Consider the following 18,088-nt stretch of genomic DNA (forward strand, 5'->3'; position numbering starts at 1 on the left):
CCTCAGTACCTCAGAAGGTCTCCCCTCAGTACCTCAGAAAGTGCTTCCTCAATACCTCAGATAGTGCTCCCTCAATACCTCAGATAGTTCTCCCTCAGTACCTCAGAAAGTGCTCCCTCAATACCTCAGAAAGTGCTCCCTCAATACCTCAGAAAGTGCTCCAACAATACCTCAGAAAGTGCTCCCTCAGTACCTCAGAAAGTGCGACCTCAATACCTCAGAAAGTGCTCCATCAATACCTCAGATAGTGCTTCCTCAATACCTCAGATAATTCTCCCTCAATACCTCAGATGGTGCACCCTCAATACCTCAGATAGTTATCCCTCAATACCTCTGAAAGTGCTCCCTCAATACCTCATATAGTACTCACTCAGAACCTCAGCTAGTGCTTCCTCAGTACGTCAGAAGGTGCTCCTCAATACCTCAGAAACTGCTCACTCAGTACCTCAGAGAGTTCTCCCTCAGTACCTCAGATAGTTCTCACTCAGTACCTGAGATAGTGCTCCCTAAATACCTCAGAAAGTGCTCCCTCAGTATGTCAGATATTGCTCCCTCAATGCCTCAGATAGTGCTCCCTTAATACCTCAGAAAGTTCTCCTTCATTACCTCTGATAGTTCTCCCTCAGTACCTCAGATAGTGCTTCCTTAATACCTCAGAACTTGTTCCTTCAATACCTCATAAAGTGCTTCCTCAATACATCAGATTGTGTTCCCTCAATACCTCAGAAAGTGATTCCTCAATGCCTCAGATAGTGCTCCATCAATATCTCAGAAAGTGCTCCATCAGTACCTCAGAAAGTGCTTCCTCAATACCTCAGAAAGTGCTCCATCAATACCACAGATAGTTCTCCCTCAGTACCTCAGATAGTGCTCCCTCAATATCTCAGAACATGCTCCCTCAATAACTCATAAAGTGCTTCCCCAATACATCAGATTGTGTTCCCTCAATACCTCAGAAAGTGATTCCTCAATGCCTCAGATAGTGCTCCCTTAATACCTCAGAAAGTGCTCCCTCAGTACCTCAGATAGTTCTCCCTCAGTACCTCAGATAGTTCTCCCTCAGTACCTCAGAGTCTGCTTCCTCAATACCTCTGAAGGTGCTCCATCAATACCACAGATAGTTCTCCCTCAGTACCACAGATAGTTCTCCCTCAATACCTCAGAAAGTGCTCCCTCAATACCTCATAAAGTGCTTCCTCAATACATCAGATTGTGTTCCCTCAATACCTCAGAAAGAGCTTCTTCAATACCTCAGAAAGTGCTCCCTCAATATCTCAGAAAGTGTTCCCTCAATATCTCAGAAAGCGCTCCCTCAATATCTCATAAAGTGCTTCCTCAATACATTAGATTGTGTTCCCTCAATACCTCAGAAAGTGATTCCTCAATACATCAGAAAGTGCTCCCTTAGTACCTCAGATGGTGCTCCCTCAATACCTCAGAAAGTGCTCCATCAATACCTCAGAGAGTGCTCCCTCAATACCTAAGATAGTTCCCTTCAATACCTCAGATAGTTCTCCCTCAAAACCTCTGAAAGTGCTCGATCAATACCTCAAATAGTTCTCCCTCAATACCTCAGATAGTGCTCCTCAATACCTCAAATAGTTCTCCCTCAATACGTCGGATAGTTCTCCCTCAATACCTCAGATAGTGCTCCCACAATACCTCAGATAGTTCTCCCTCAGTACCTCAGAAAGTGTTATCTCAATACCTCAGATAGTGCTCCCTCAATGCCTCAGATAGTGTTCCCACAATACCTCAGATAGTTCTCCCTCAATACCTCAGATAGTTCTCCCTCAGTACCTCAGCAAGTGTTCACTCAATACCTCAGATAGTGCTCCCTCAGTACCTCAGATAGCACTCACTCAGAACCTCAGCTAGTTCTCACTCTGTACCTCAGAAAGTGCTCCCTAAATACCTCAGAAAGTGCTCCCTCAGTACCTCAGATATTGCTCCCTCAATGCCTCAGATAGTGCTCCCTTAATACATCAGAAAGTGCTCCCTCAGTACCTCAGATAGATTTCACTCAGTACCTCTGATAGTTCTCCCTCAGTACCTCAGATAGTGCTCCCTCAATAACTCAGAAAGTGCTCCCTCAGTACATCAGATCTTGCGCCCTCAATGCCTCAGATAGTGCTCCCTTAATACATCAGAAAGTGCTCCCTCAGTACCTCAGATAGTTTTCACTCAGTACCTCAGATAGTTCTCCCTCAGTACCTCAGATAGTGCTCCCTCAATATCTCAGAAAGTGCGCCCTCAGTACCTCAGAAAGTGCTTCCTCAATACCTCAGAAAGTGTTCCATCAATACCACAGATAGTTCTCCCTCAGTACCTCAGATAGTTCTCCCTCAATACCTCAGAAAGTGCTCCCTCAATACCTCATAAAGTGCTTCCTCAATACATCAGATTGTGTTCCCTCAATACCTCAGAAAGTGCTTCCTCAATACCTCAGAAAGTGCTCCCTCAGTACCTCAGATAGTGCTTCCTCAATACCTCAGAAAGTGCTTCCTCAATACATCAGAAAGTGCTTCCTCAGTACCTCAGATAGTGCTCCCTCAATACCTCAGAAAGTGCTTCCTCAATACCTCAGAAAGTGCTCCTTCAATACCTCAGAAAGTGCTTCCTCAATACCTCAGATAGTGCTCCCTCAATACCTCAGAAAGTGCTCCCTCAATACCTCAGAAAGTGCTTCCTCAATACCTCAGATAGTGGTGCCTCAATACCTCAGAAAGTGCTCCCTCAATACTTCAGAAAGTGCTTCCTCAATACCTCAGAAATTGGTCCCTCAGTACCTCAGATAGTTCTCACTCAGTATCTCAGATAATGCTTTCTCAGTACCTCAGAAGGTGCACCCTCAATACCTCAAATAGTGCTTCCTCAGTACCTCAGTAAGTGCACCCCCAATACCTCAGGTAGTTCTCCCTCAATACCTCGAAAGTGCTCCCTCAATATCTCAGAGAGTGTTCCATCAGTACCTCAGATAGATCTCCATCAGTGCTTCCTCAGTACGTCAGATAGTGCTCCCTCAATACCTCAGAAAGTGTCCCCTCAGTACCTCAGAAAGTGCTACCTCAATACCTCAGAAAGTGCTCCATCAATACCTCAGAGAGTGCTCCCTCAATACCTAAGATAATTCTCCTTCAATACCTCAGATAGTGCTCCCTCAATACCTCAGAAAGTGCTCCCTCAATACCTCAGAAAGTGCATCCTCAATACATCAGATAGTGGTGCCTCAATACCTCAGAAAGTGCTGCCTCAATACTTCAGAAAGTGGTCCCTCAGTACCTCAGATAGTTCTCCCTTAGTACCTCAGATAGTGCTCCCTCAGTATTTCAGATAATGCTTCCTCAGTACCTCAGAAAGTGCTCCATCAACACCTCAGTGGGTGCTCCCTCAATACCTAAGATAGTTCTCCTTCAATACCTCAGATAGTTCTCTCTCAGAACCTCTGAAAGTGCTCGCTCAATACCTCAGATAGTTCTCCCTCAATACCTCAGATAGTGCTCCCTCAATACCTCAGATAGTTCTCCCTCAGTACCTCAGAAAGTGCTCCCTCAATACCTCATAAAGTGCTCCCTCAGTACCTCAGATAGTACTCACTCAGAACGTCAGCTAGTGCTTCCTCAGTACGTCAGAAAGAGCTCCATCAATACCTCAGAAACTGCTCGCTCTGTACCTCAGATAGTGCTCCCTCAGTACCTCAGATAATGCTTCCTGAGTACCTCAGAAGGTGCTCCCTCAACACCTCAGATAGTGCTTCCTCAGTACCTCAGAAAGTGCTCCCTCAATACATCAGGTAGATCTCCCTCAATACCTCGAAAGTGCTCCCTCAATACCTCAGAGAGTGTTCCATCAGTACCTCAGAAAGTGCTCTCTCAATACCTCAGAAAGTGCTCCATCAATACCACAGATAGCTCTCCATCAGTACCTCTGATACTGCTTCCTCAGTAAGTCAGATAGTGCTCCCTCAATAGCTCAGAAAGTGTCCCCTCAGTACCTCAGAGTGTGCTCCCTCAATACCTAAGATAGTTCTCCTTCAATACCTCAGATAGTTCTCCCTCAGAACCTCTGAAAGTGCTCGCTCAATACCTCAGATAGCTCTCCCTCAATACCTCAGATAGTGCTCCTCAATACCTCAGATAGTTCTCCCTCAATAACTCAGATAGTGCTCCCTCAGTACCTCAGATAGCTCTCCCTCAGTACCTCAGAAAGTGCTCCCTCAATATCTCATAAAGTTCTCCCTCAGTACCTCAGATAGTACTTACTCAGAACCTCTGCTAGTGCTTCCTCAGTACGTCAGATTGTCTTCCCTCAATACCTCAGAAAGTGCCTCCTCAATACCTCAGATAGTTCTCCCTCAATACCTCTGAAAGTGCTCCCTCATTACCTCAGATAGTTCTCACTCAATACATCAGATTGTGTTCCCTAAATACCTCAGAAAGTGCTTCCTCAATACCTCAGATAGTTCTCCCTCAGTACCTCAGAGTGTGCTTCCTCAATACCTCAGAACTTGCTCCCTCAGGACCTCAGATGGTGCTCCCTCAATACCTCAAAGTTCTCCATCGTACCTCAGAAAGTGCATCCTCAATACCTCAGAATGTGCTTTCTCAATACCTCAGAAAGTGCTTCCTCAATACATCAGAAAGTGCTCCCTCAGTCCCTCAGATAGTGCTCCCTCAATACCTCAGAAAGTGCTCCCTCAATACCTCAGAAAGTGCTTCCTCAATACCTCAGATAGTGGTGCCTCAATACCTCAGAAAGTGCTCCCTCAATACTTCAGAAAGGGGTCCCTCAGTACCTCAGATAATGCTTCCTCAGTACGTCAGATAGTGCTCCCTCAATACCTCAGATAGTGCTTCCTCAGTACCTCAGAAAGTGCTCCCTCAATACCTCAGGTAGTTCTCCCTCAATACCTCGAAAGTGCTCCCTCAATACCTGAGAGAGTCTTCCATCACTACCTCAGAAAGTGCTCCCTCAATACCTCAGAAAGTGCTCCATCAATACCTCAGATAGTTCTCCATCAGTGCCTCTGATAGTGCTTCCTCAGAACCTCTGAAAGTGCTCGCTCAATACCTCAGATAGTTCTCCTTCAATACCTCAGATAGTGCTCCTCAATACCTCAGATAGTTCTAGCTCAATACCTCTGATAGTGCTCCCTCAATACCTCAGATAGTTCTCACTCAATGCCTCAGATAGTTCACCCTCATTGCCTCAGATAGTGCTCCGACAATACCTCAGATAGTTCTCCCTCAATACCTCTGAAAGTGCTCCCTCAATACCTCAGATAGTTCTCCCTCAGTACCTCAGATAGTTCTCACTCTGTACATCAGAAAGTGCTCCCTAAATACCTCAGAAAGTGCACCCTCAGTACCTCAGATAGTTCTCCCTCAGTACCTCAGAGAGTGCTTCCTGAATACCTCAGAACTTGTTCCCTCAGTACCTCAGATAGTGCTCCCTCAATGCCTCAGATAGTGCTCCTTCAGTACCTCAGATAGTTCTCCCTCAGTACCTCAGAGGGTGATTAGATTATATTAGATTACATTACAGTGTGGAAACAGGCCCTTCGGCCCAACAAGTCCACACCGACCCGCCGAAGCGAAACCCATCCATACCCCTACATTTACCCCTTACCTAGCACTACGGGCAATTTAGCATGGCCAATTCACCTGACCCTGCACATCTTTGTGATGTGGGAGGAAACCGTAGCACCCGGAGGAAACGCACGCAGACACGGGGAGAACGTGCAAACTCCACACAGTCAGTCGCCTGAGTCGGAAATTGAACCCGGGTCTCAGGCGCTGTGAGGCAGCAGTGCTAACCACTGTGCCACCGTGCCGCCCCAATATTGTGGGTGCTTCCACAATACCTCAGAACTTGTTCACTCAGTACCTCAGATTGTGTTCCCTCAATACCTCAGAAAGTGCTTCCTCAATACCTCAGAAAGTGCTCCCTCAGTACCTCAGATCGTGCTCCATCAGTGCCTCAGAAAGTGCTACATCAATACCTCAGATAGTTGTCCCTCAGTACCTCAGAGTGTGCTTCTTCAATACCTCAGAACTTGCTCCCTCTGTACCTCAGTTATTTCTCCCTCAATGCCTCAGAAAGTGCTCCCTCAATACCTCAGAAAGTGCTTCCTCAATACCTCATATAGTGATGCCTCAATACCTCAGAAAGTGTTCCCTCAATACTTCAGAAAGTGGTCCCTCAGTACCTCAGATAGTTCTCCCTCAGTACCTCAGATAGTGCTCCCTCAGTACCTCAGATAATGCTTCCTCAGTACCTCAGAAGGTGCTCCCTCAATACCTCAGTGCTTCCTCAGTACCTCAGAAAGTGCTCCCTCAATACCTCAAAAAGTGCTCCATCAATACCACAGATAGTTCTCCATCAGTACCTCTGAAAGTGTTTCCTCATTACGTCAGATAGTGCTCCCTCAATAGCTCAGAAAGTGTCCCCTCAGTACCTCAGAAAGTGCTATCTCAACACCTCAGAGTGTGCTCCCTCAATACCTAAGATAGTTCTCCTTCAATGCCTCAGATAGTTCCCCCTCAAAACCTCTCAAAGTGCTTGCTCAATACCTCAGATATTTCTCCCTCAATACCTCAGATAGTGCTCCTCAATACCTCAGATAGTTCTCCCTCAAAATCTCTGAAAGTGCTTGCTCAATACCTCAGATATTTCTCCCTCAATACCTCAGATAGTGCTTCCTTAATACCTCAGATAGTTCTCCCTCAATACCTCTGAAAGTGCTCCCTCAATACCTCAGAGAGTGCCCCCACAATATCTCAGATATTTCTCCCTCAATACCTCAGATAGTGCTCCCGCAGTACCTCAGAAAGTGCTCCCTCAGTACCTCAGGTAGTGCTCACTCAGAACCTCACCTAGTGCTTCCTCAGTACGTCAGAAAGTGCTCCCTCAATACCTCAGAAACTGCTCCCTCAGTACCTCAGATAGTTTTCCCTCAGTACCTCAGATACTGCTCCCTCAATACCTCAGATACTTCTCCCTCAGTACCTCAGAGAGTGCTTCCTCAATACCTCAGAACTTGTTCCCTCAGTACCTCAGATAGTGCTCCCTCCATGCCTCAAAAAGTGCTCCCTCAGTACCTCAGAAAGTGCTTCCTCAATACCTCAGAATGTGCTCCATCAATACCACAGATAGTTCTCCCTCAGTACTTCAGATAGTGCTACCTCAATACCTCAGATAGTGCTCCCTCAGTACCTAAGAAAGTGCTCCCTCAATACCTCAGAAAGTGCTTCCTCAATACCTCAGAGAGTGCTCACTCAGTACCTCAGAAAGTGCTCCCTCAATACCTCAGAAAGTGCTTCCTCAATACCTCAGAAATTGCTACCGCAATACCTCAGAAAGTGCTCCCTCAGTACCTCAGAAAGTGCTCCCTCTATACCTCAGAAAGTGCTCCCTCAAAACCTCAGAAAGTGCTCCCTCAGTACCTCAGATAGTGCTCCCTCAGTACCTCAGAAAGTGCTCCATCAATACCTCAGATAGTTCTCCCTCAGTACCTCAGATAGTGCTCCCTCAATACCTCAGAACTTGCTCCCTCAGTACCGCAGATAGTTCTCTCTCAGTACCTCAGAAAGTGCTTACTCAATACCACAGAAATTGCTCCCTCAATACTTCAGAAAGTGGTCCCTCAGTACCTCAGATAGTTCTCCCTCAGTACCTCAGATAGGACTCGCTCAGAACCTCAGATAGTACTTCCTCAGTACCTCAGAAAGTGCTCCCTAAATACCTCAGAATGTGCTCCCTAAGTACCTCAGATAATTCTGCCTCAATACCTCTGAAAGTGCTCCCGCAGTACCTCAAAAAGTGCTCCCTCAATACCTCAGATATTTCTCCCTCAGTACCCCTGAAAGTGCATCCTCAATACCTCAGAAAGTGCTGCCTCAGTACCTCAGAAAGTGCTTCCTCAATACCTCATAAAGTGTTCCATCAATACCACAGACAGTTCTCCCTCAGTACCTCAGAGAGTGCCCCCTCAATACCTCAGAAAGTGCTCCCTCAATACTTCAGATAGTGCTTCCTCAATACCTCTGAAAGTGCCCCCTCAATACCTCAGAAAGTGCTCCCTCTGTACCTCAGATAGTTCTCCATCAGGACCTCAGGTAGTTCTCCCTCAGTACCTCAGATAGTGCTCCCTCAATACTGCAGATAGTGCTACCTCAGTACCTCAGATAGTTTTCCCTCAGTCCCACAGAAATTGCTTCCTCAATACCTCAGAAAGTGCTCCATCAATACCTCATAAATTGCTTCCTCAATACATCAGATTTTGTTCCCTCAATGCCTCAGAAAGTGCTTCCAAAATACCTCAGAAAATGCTCCCTCATTACCAAAGAATTCATCACTTTGTTGTGTTTAACCCCCAAAGCCCCTTAGACAGTAGCTCCACAAAACATTCACATCCTCAACACTTCAGGGCTCAGGGATCAGCCCAGCTCCCCCCTCAGATTGTGTTCAAACCCCTTCAGACTGTAAGGACCCACATCAATCCCTGTTCAAGATTGGAGCCCAGGTCCCCAGAACATTACTTGTCACTCTGGATTAATTTTAGAATTCCTACAGTGTCGAAGCAAGCCATTCCGTCCATTGGCTCCACACTGACTGTCTGAACAGCATCGCACCCTGACTCACATCCTCTACTCTATCCCTGTAATGCTGCATTTCCCATCGCAGCTTTGGGCGGTGGGAGGGAACTGGATCACCCGGAGGGAACCCGCACAGATACAGAGAGAATGTAAACTCCACACAGACAGTCACCGGGAGTTAGAATCAAACCACTGAGGCACCGTGTTGTCCTCTCTCCCTGGATGCCATCTCATCTAACCTTTTACTAAGCAGTCTCCCATGTGAAACCTTCTCATCTGTCTCCATGGTCATCCCTTCAAAAGCTCTATCAAGTTGGACACATCATTTCCACAAACAAAGCCAAGCTGACCATCCCTAATCAATTCTTGCTTTTCCAAATACATGTAAGTTGTCTCTCAGAATGCCCTCCAACAGCTTACCCACCACTGCCATCAGGCTCACAGCTCCATAGTTCAATGGCTGTTCCTTGCAGCCTTACTTCAATAATGGCCCATCATTAATCACCCTCCAGTCTTCAGGCACCTCACCGTTGTCACTGATCGGTCCATCTGGCAAGGCCATCTCCATCCTTCTGTAACCTAAGGCTATCCTCCTCAGTATTTATCACCCCACCAATACCCATATCATTCATGAACCCAATGATTAACCCTCCACCATTCAAATCTAAATCTTTTCTAACAACTACATCAGCAAGACCCCAGCAGTGAGACATGAGCAGACAGAGATTTCTAACTGGGCCATCACTGTCTGCTTCCTGACACTCAGCATTCTGCACCAAATTCCTTGGATCTTGAGTTTTTATGTTCACTATCAGTTTCCAGTATGGATCCTGATAAAAGCCTGACTGACCTCCAAGCAGGCGACAGGAAAGCATTGCCCTTATTTACACACCTGGTCACCTCCTTAAAAAGTGCACTCCCATTGGTCAGACCTGCCCTCCCCTTAACACAACCATTCTGACTGTTCATCATGAACTCCAGTCTCTGTAAATGCTGATTAATTCTATCTCCCCAAAATTGCTTCCAACAGACGTCCCACCCACGGTATTAGCCTGACTGGCCTGTACCTGCCTGGTATATCCCATGTTCCTTCTTGAATAACAGGACCACATGGTCAGTCCGACGGCACCTCTCCTGTGGCCAGAGGGGATTTGATAATGTTTGCAAGTGTCCCTGCTACTTCCTCCATCACCTCATTCAGTAAACTGAGATACATTTCCACTGTCTTTGAAGATTTATTGGTTTGTAAGAAGGCCAGACCACTCAGAACCATCTCTCTCTCTATATATATATGCTAATTCATTTAATTGTATCACAGAACATCTCCACGATTTCATATCAACCCTGTAACAATGAGCATTGACACAATGCATCCACTCACTGTAGCCTCTGGGTCCTTGCACAAATTCTCACTGTGTTCCACAACCTACTCTTTCTCTCATTATCAATTCACCCTTCATGTCACTGTAAAGTACTGTCAGATTTTTATTTCCTCTCTTAGCACTCCTCGCTCCCAGGCAAATAGCCTGCGATACGATTTGGAGGAGTGTGGGATGTCATTCTGGATGTGGATTAGCATTGGGAAGCTCAGAAATAAGGAACACACGACTGTGCTGAGTGTGGGGCAGTGAGATTCATTTGGGATGAGCACACAGAAGCTGAGGAATAAACCTCAGCCCTGCAGCATGAAAATATCCCTTTGAGCTGGCAGGTCAGTCACGTGAAACGAAAACTTGATCCCTGGGAAAAGAGGGTGGTAACCAAATGAAGACAGTCTGTTCTAACACAGTCTCTGGAACCTGGACGTGGGAATCATTTCTGAGCAGGGTCTGTAGGAAGCAGAGGCAGAAATGGACTGAACAATTCCACATGTTCTTCTCAGACCACAAGACATCGGAGCATAAATTAGGCCATTCAGTTCATCTGATAGAGTGGCACTCAATACTGACTCTCTTACAATGCAGGTATCCCCCAGACTGATCCTCTGATAGTGCAGCGCTCCCTCAGTACTGACCCTCTGACAGTGCAGCACTCCCTCAGTTCTGACCCTCTGACAGTGCAGCGCTCCCTCAGTACAGACCCTCTGACAGTGCAGCACTCCCTCAGTACTGACCCTCTGACAGTGCAGCATTCCCTCAGTACTGACCCTCTGACAGTGCAGCACTCCCTCAGTACTGACCCTCTGACTGTGCAGCACTCCGTCAGTACTGACCATCTGACAGTGCAGCACTCCCTCTGACAGTGCAGCACTCCCTCCGTACTAATCCTCTGACAATGCAGCACTCCCTCAGTTCTGACCCTCTGACAGTGCAGCACTCCCTCAGTACTGACCCTCCGACAGTGCAGCACTCCTTCAGTACTGACCCTCTGACAGTGCAGCACTCCCTCAGTACTGACCCTTTGACAGTGCAGCACTCCCTCAGTTCTGACCCTCTGACAGTGCAGCACTCCCTCAGTACTGACCCTCTGACAGTGCAGCACTCCCTCTGACAGTGCAGCACTCCCTCAGTACTGACCCTCTGACAGTGCAGCATTCCCTCAGTACTGACCCTCTGACAGTGCAGCACTCCCTCAGTACTGACCCTCTGACAGTGCAGCACTCCCTCAGTACTGACCCTCTGACAGTGCAGCACTCCCTCAGTACTGACCCTTTGACAGTGCAGCACTCCCTCAGTTCTGACCCTCTGACAGTGCAGCACTCCCTCAGTACTGACCCTCTGACAGTGCAGCACTCCCTCTGACAGTGCAGCACTCCCTCAGTACTAACCCTCTGACAGTGCAGCACTCCCTCAGTTCTGACCCTCTGACACTGCAGCACTCCCTCCGTACTGACCCTCTGACAGTGCAGCACTCCCTCCGTACTGACCCTCTGACAATGCAGCACTCCCTCAGTACTGACCCTCTGACAGTGCAGCACTCCCTCAGTACTGACCCTCTGACAGTGCAGCACTCCCTCAGTACTGACCCTCTGACAGGACAGCACTCCCTCAGTACTGACCCTCTGACAGTGTGACACTCCCTCAGTACTAACCCTCTGACAGTGCAGCACTCCCTCAGTACTAACCCTCTGACAGTGCAGCACTCCCTCAGTACTGACCCTCTGACAGTGCAGCAATCCGTGAGTACTGACCCTCTGAGAGTGCTGCACTCCCTCAGTACTGACCCTCTGACTGTGCAGCACTCCCTCAGTGCTGACCCTCTGACAGTGCAGGATTCCCTCAGCACTGACCCTCTGACAGTGCAGCACTCCCTCAGTACTGACCCTCTGACAGTGCAGCATTCCCTCAGTACTGACCCTCTGACAGTGCAGCACTCCCTCAGTACTGACCCTCTGACAGTGCAGCACTCCCTCAGTACTGACCATCTGACAGTGCAGCACTCCATCTGACAGTGCAGCACTCCCTCAGTACTAATCCTCTGACAGTGCAGCACTCCCTCAGTTCTGACCCTCTGACAGTGCAGCACTCCCTCAGTACTGACCCTTTGACAGTGCAGCAATCCCTCAGTTCTGACCCTCTGACAGTGCAGCACTCCCTCTGACAGTGCAGCACTCCCTCAGTACTAACCCTCTGACAGTGCAGCACTCCCTCAGTTCTGACCCTCTGACACTGCAGCACTCCCTCAGTACTGACCCTCTGACAGTGCAGCACTCCCTCCGTACTGACCCTCTGACAATGCAGCACTCCCTCAGTACTGACCCTCTGACAGTGCAGCACTCCCTCAGTACTGACCCTCTGACAGTGCAGCGCTCCCTCAGTACTGACCCTCTGACAGTGCAGCACTCCCTCAGTACTGACCCTCTGACAGTGCAGCACTCCCTCCGTACTGACCCTCTGACAATGCAGCACTCCGTCAGTACTGACCCTCTGACAGTGCAGCACTCCCTCAGTTCTGACCCTCTGACAGTGCAGCGCTCCCTCAGTACTGACCCTCTGACAGTGCAGCACTCCCTCAGTACTGACCCTCTGACAGTGCAGCATTCCCTCAGTACTGACCCTCTGACAGTGCAGCACTCCCTCAGTACTGACCCTCTGACTGTGCAGCACTCCCTCAGTACTGACCCTCTGACAGTGCAGCACTCCCTCTGACAGTGCAGCACTCCCTCAGTACTGACCCTCTGACAGTGCAGCATTCCCTCAGTACTGACCCTCTGACAGTGCAGCACTCCCTCAGTACTGACCCTCTGACAGTGCAGCACTCCCTCAGTACTGACCCTCTGACAGTGCAGCACTCCCTCAGTACTGACCCTTTGACAGTGCAGCACTCCCTCAGTTCTGACCCTCTGACAGTGCAGCACTCCCTCAGTACTGACCCTCTGACAGTGCAGCACTCCCTCTGACAGTGCAGCACTCCCTCAGTACTAACCCTCTGACAGTGCAGCACTCCCTCAGTTCTGACCCTCTGACACTGCAGCACTCCCTCCGTACTGACCCTCTGACAGTGCAGCACTCCCTCCGTACTGACCCTCTGACAATGCAGCACTCCCTCAGTACTGACCCTCTGACAGTGCAGCACTCCCTCAGTACTGACCCTCTGACAGTGCAGCACTCCCTCAGTACTGACCCTCTGACAGGACAGCACTCCCTCAGTACTGACCCTCTGACAGTGTGACACTCCCTCAGTACTAACCCTCTGACAGTGCAGCACTCCCTCAGTACTAACCCTCTGACAGTGCAGCACACCCTCAATACTGACCCTCTGACAGTGCAGCAATCCGTGAGTACTGACCCTCTGAGAGTGCTGCACTCCCTCAGTACTGACCCTCTGACTGTGCAGCACTCCCTCAGTGCTGACCCTCTGACAGTGCAGGATTCCCTCAGCACTGACCCTCTGACAGTGCAGCACTCCCTCAGTACTGACCCTCTGACAGTGCAGCATTCCCTCAGTACTGACCCTCTGACAGTGCAGCACTCCCTCAGTACTGACCCTCTGACAGTGCAGCACTCCCTCAGTACTGACCATCTGACAGTGCAGCACTCCATCTGACAGTGCAGCACTCCCTCAGTACTAATCCTCTGACAGTGCAGCACTCCCTCAGTTCTGACCCTCTGACAGTGCAGCACTCCCTCAGTACTGACCCTTTGACAGTGCAGCACTCCCTCAGTTCTGACCCTCTGACAGTGCGGCACTCCCTCTGACAGTGCAGCACTCCCTCAGTACTAACCCTCTGACAGTGCAGCACTCCCTCAGTTCTGACCCTCTGACACTGCAGCACTCCCTCAGTACTGACCCTCTGACAGTGCGGCACTCCCTCCGTACTGACCCTCTGACAATGCAGCACTCCCTCAGTACTGACCCTCTGACAGTGCAGCACTCCCTCAGTACTGACCCTCTGACAGTGCAGCACTCCCTCAGTACTGACCCTCTGACAGTACAGCACTCCCTCAGTACTGACCCTCTGACAGTGTGACACTCCCTCAGTACTAACCCTCTGACAGTGCAGCACGCCCTCAGTACTGACCCTCTGACAGTGCAGCAATCCGTGAGTACTGACCCTCTGAGAGTGCTGCACTCCCTCAGTACTGACCCTCTGACTGTGCAGCACTCCCTCAGTACTGACCCTCTGACAGTGCAGGATTCCCTCAGCACTGACCCTCTGACAGTGCAGCACTCCCTCAGTACTGACCCTCTGACAGTGTGACACTCCCTCAGTACTAACCCTCTGACAGTGCAGCACTCCCTCAGTACTGATTCTCCGACAGTGCAGCACTCCCTCAGTGTTGACCCTCTGACAGTGCAGCACTCCCTCAGTACTGACCCTCTGACAGTGCAGCACTCCCTCAGTACTGACCCTCCGACAGTGCAGCACTCCCTCAGTGTTGATCCTCTGACAGTGCAGCACTCCCTCAGTACTGACCCTCTGACAGTGCAGCACTCCCTCAGTACTGACCATCTGACAGTGCAGCACTCCCTCAGTACTGACCCTCCGACAGTGCAGCACTCCCTCAGTGTTGATCCTCTGACAGTGCAGCACTCCCTCCGTACTGACCCTCTGACAATGCAGCACTCCCTCAGTATTGACCCTCCGACAGTGCAGCACTCCCTCAGTGTTGATCCTCTGACAGTGCAGCACTCCTTCAGTACTGACCCTCTGACAGTGCAGCACTCCCTCAGTACTGACCATCTGACAGTGCAGCACGCCCTCAGTACTGACCCTCTGACAGTCCAGCACTCCCTCAGTACTGACCCTCTGACAGGGCAGCACTCCCTCAGTACTGACACTCTGACAGTGCAGCACTCCCTCAGTACTGACCCTCTGACAGTGCAGCACTCCCTCAGTACTGACCCTCTGACAGTGCAGCACTCCCTCAGTACTGACCCTCTGACAGGGCAGCACTCCCTCAGTATTGACTCTCTTTTTTTCTATTTCATAGAGTCTTGTGGAAATTTGGAGACATTGGGTCTGCAGATTCTGAGGAAGCCTGAGAGAGACACACAAACCAAACCCTGTCGGAAACTCTCTGCAATAGACTATTCAGAGGCACTGAGTCACAGAGGTGCACAGCTTGGAACCAGCCCCTCTTGTCCAACTCGTCCATACCAACCAGATATTCTCATCTCATTTCATTCCATTAGCTAGCACTTGGCTGATATCCCTCTAAACCCTTCCTATTCACATACTCATCCTGATGCCTTTTAAATGTCACAATTGTACCAGCCCCATCACTTCCTCTGGCAGCTACCTGCATGCCCTTGAATAAGTGCTCAAACATTCATACTGTCGATACATACACTAATAAACACCAACCTACGAAAGCTATCATTGGCATTTTCAACCCACCCTTAGCTTCTACATTACGCTGATTTCAACACAGGGAAAGAAACAGAGTTAGTGACCATCCACCGTGACCCTGTTATAAAACTTATTTTCACATGTGGCTTGTATGTGATTCCCACACCCTCTAATAGTTGTCTGGAAGGTGTGGATGAGCTGTACTCTCCTGCTGCAGTCCTTGGGTGTCCCCAGTGATGTTAGGGAGGGAGCTCCAGGATTTTGACCTGAACCATGGAAAGAGCTCTCTTACTGGAGTGCCCTTTTAAAGTTGGGAAGTTAGTATGGACCAGGAGGACCCGAGAGCTGCTGTCTTGTCAGAGAGAGAGGCCTGGTGGGTCACACACCTCAGGTGAGGGGTGAGGTTGAGAAGCTGGGGCCTTCATTGTAATTTCAGACATGACAGAGATTGAGCCAACAGTGTTGGCATCACGAACCTGTTAGCTGTGGTAAGTGACCCCACTTTGTAGCAGAGGGATTGAATCCCTTTAATAGAGCAAGCTTGAGAATGCAACACTAAAGTTAATCTGTACGGACGCGCTGGAGACCTGAAACATCAATACAGAGATTGCTGAAGAAACTCAGCATGTCCGGCAGCATCTCTGAAGGGAGAGGGAGAAAGAGACAGAGAGAGAGTTCACCTTTCAATCCAGTGATTTCTGCGGGAAAGTTCCTTCAGAACAGACCGTTTTGAGGAAGGGTCACTTGAAATGTGAATTGTTCCTCTCTCTCTTCACCGTTGCTACCTGCTGAATTGCGCTGAATTTCCCCACCATCTGTTTGCTTGAGAATTTGATCTGATCCAAGCGTCACTGAGTCATTCAGTCTGTGTTCAATGCCCTGAGGCTGCTTCTGCTGAAAGTTGACAAACAGGTTTAAGGCTTTGTAAGATATTGTAATCGGAGGGCGGGGTACATGGGAGAACAGATACAGAGCACAGGCACTTCACAAAGATCCTTCTCAATGTAACTTTGTGATGTTAATTCAGAAGGAACAGCTCAGACCTAACATTTCAGTTTATCAGCCAAGGGAAGTATATATGTCATGACAAAGACTTGTTTTAAAGACTGAACAGAACCGAACTTTAGTGACTATGTTTGTACGTAAAGTTATTTTTGTGAATAAAGTCTCTTTTTGAAATTGATATAAATATTTTTTCGAGGGGGACCAAGCATCTTGAGCTTGTGGAGGCATTACCCTTGTCCCTAATCTTTCTTAAATAAACGCTAGACAAGTTCGATACTCCCCGGGTACAGACATCAAACGGTCATCAACGGGGAGGAGATGGTGGGATGGTCACCGGGGCTCAGTGTTGCCTCACCCCACCCGGGTTCGATTCCAGCCTCGGGCGACTGTCTGTGTGGAGTTGGCACATTCTCTCCGTGTCAGCCTCCGGGTGCTCCAGTTCCCACCCACTGTCCAAAGATGTGCAGGCTGGGTGGGTTATCCAGAGGAAATGAAGGGATCCAGAGATGGTGGGGGGGCGGGAGGATGGGCTGTTCTGCCGAGGGTCAGTGTGAACCTGATAGGCTGAATGACCTGCTTCCCCATCTTAGGGATTGCATGATCAATCCAGAGACTCAAATACTGTTCTGGGCCCTGGGCTCCAATCTTGGAGGTGGCTGTGGGTCATCACAGTGAGAACAGGTTTGGGGATGAACACGGTCCAAGGGGGCAACAGGTTTGCTTTCTGAGGTGTTGAAGGCATGAATGTTCTGTCGAGGTGCTTTGGGGATAAACATACTGAGGGGATGGTTTCTAAGGTATTGAGGGAGCACTATCTGTCAGTACAGGGTGCAGATGGTCGAAAGGTACAGATACACTTCATAGAACATAGAACATAGGACATCGAACAGTACAGCACAGAACAGGCCCTTCAGCCCTTGATGCTGTGCCGACCATCGATCCTCATGTAAGGGAAACCTAAAGTATGAACCCTAAAATTTCTGTGACCATATGCATGTCCAGCAGTCACTTAAATATCCCCAATGACCATGCTTCCACAACTGCTGCTGGCAACGCATTTCATGCTCTCGCAAATCTCTGCTTAAAGAACCCGCCTCTGACATCCCCTCTATACTTTCCTCCAAACAGCTTAAAACTATGACCTCGCGTGTTAGCAATTTCTGCCCTGGGAAAAAAGTGTCTGGCTATCAACTCTATCTATGCCTCTCATTATCTTGTAAACCTCAATTAGGTCCCCTGCCTTCCTTCTTTTTTCCACTGAAAGAAGTCCGAGCTCAGTCAATCTCTCTTTGTTAGATAATCCCTCCATTCCAGGCAGCATTCTGGTAAACCTCCTCTGAATCCTCTCCAAAGCATCCACATCTTTCCTATAATAGGGCGACCAGAACTGGACACAGTATTCCAAGTGCGTTCTAACCAAAGTTTTATAGAGCTGTATCAAGATCTCACGACTCTTAAACACAATCCTCCTGTTAATGAAAGCCAAAACACCACATGCTTTCTTAACAACCCTGTCCACTTGGGTAGCCATTTTAAGGGATCTATGTACCTGCACACCAAGATCCCTCCGTTCCGTCACACTACCAAGGATCCTGTCTTTAATCCTGTACTCAGTTTTCAAATTTGACCTTCCAAAATGCATCACCTCCATTTATCCAGGTTGAACTCCATCTGCCACCTCTCAGCCCATCTCTGCATCCTGTCAATGTCCCGCTGCAGCATACAATAACCCTCGATACTGTCAACGACACTC

The 18,088-nt window shown here is 48.9% G+C and overlaps 1 long non-coding RNA gene across 1 annotated transcript in view; it reads right to left on the bottom strand.

The window, feature by feature from the left end:
- Window positions 1-16,127, bottom strand: part of LOC148141510 (uncharacterized) — a 62,017-nt gene extending 45,890 nt beyond the window's left edge. Inside the window, exon 1 of the long non-coding RNA XR_015752542.1 lies at window positions 16,011-16,127. This is a non-coding gene — a long non-coding RNA (uncharacterized LOC148141510). The remainder of the gene's footprint in view (window positions 1-16,010) is intronic.
- Between the last annotated feature and the right edge of the window lie 1,961 nt (window positions 16,128-18,088).

The sequence above is a fragment of the Chiloscyllium plagiosum genome, unplaced genomic scaffold, assembly GCF_037043375.1.
Source record: "Chiloscyllium plagiosum isolate Xiang-an unplaced genomic scaffold, Cpla_swu_hap1 HiC_scaffold_33, whole genome shotgun sequence".
NCBI classification, from domain to species: Eukaryota; Metazoa; Chordata; class Chondrichthyes; order Orectolobiformes; family Hemiscylliidae; genus Chiloscyllium; species Chiloscyllium plagiosum.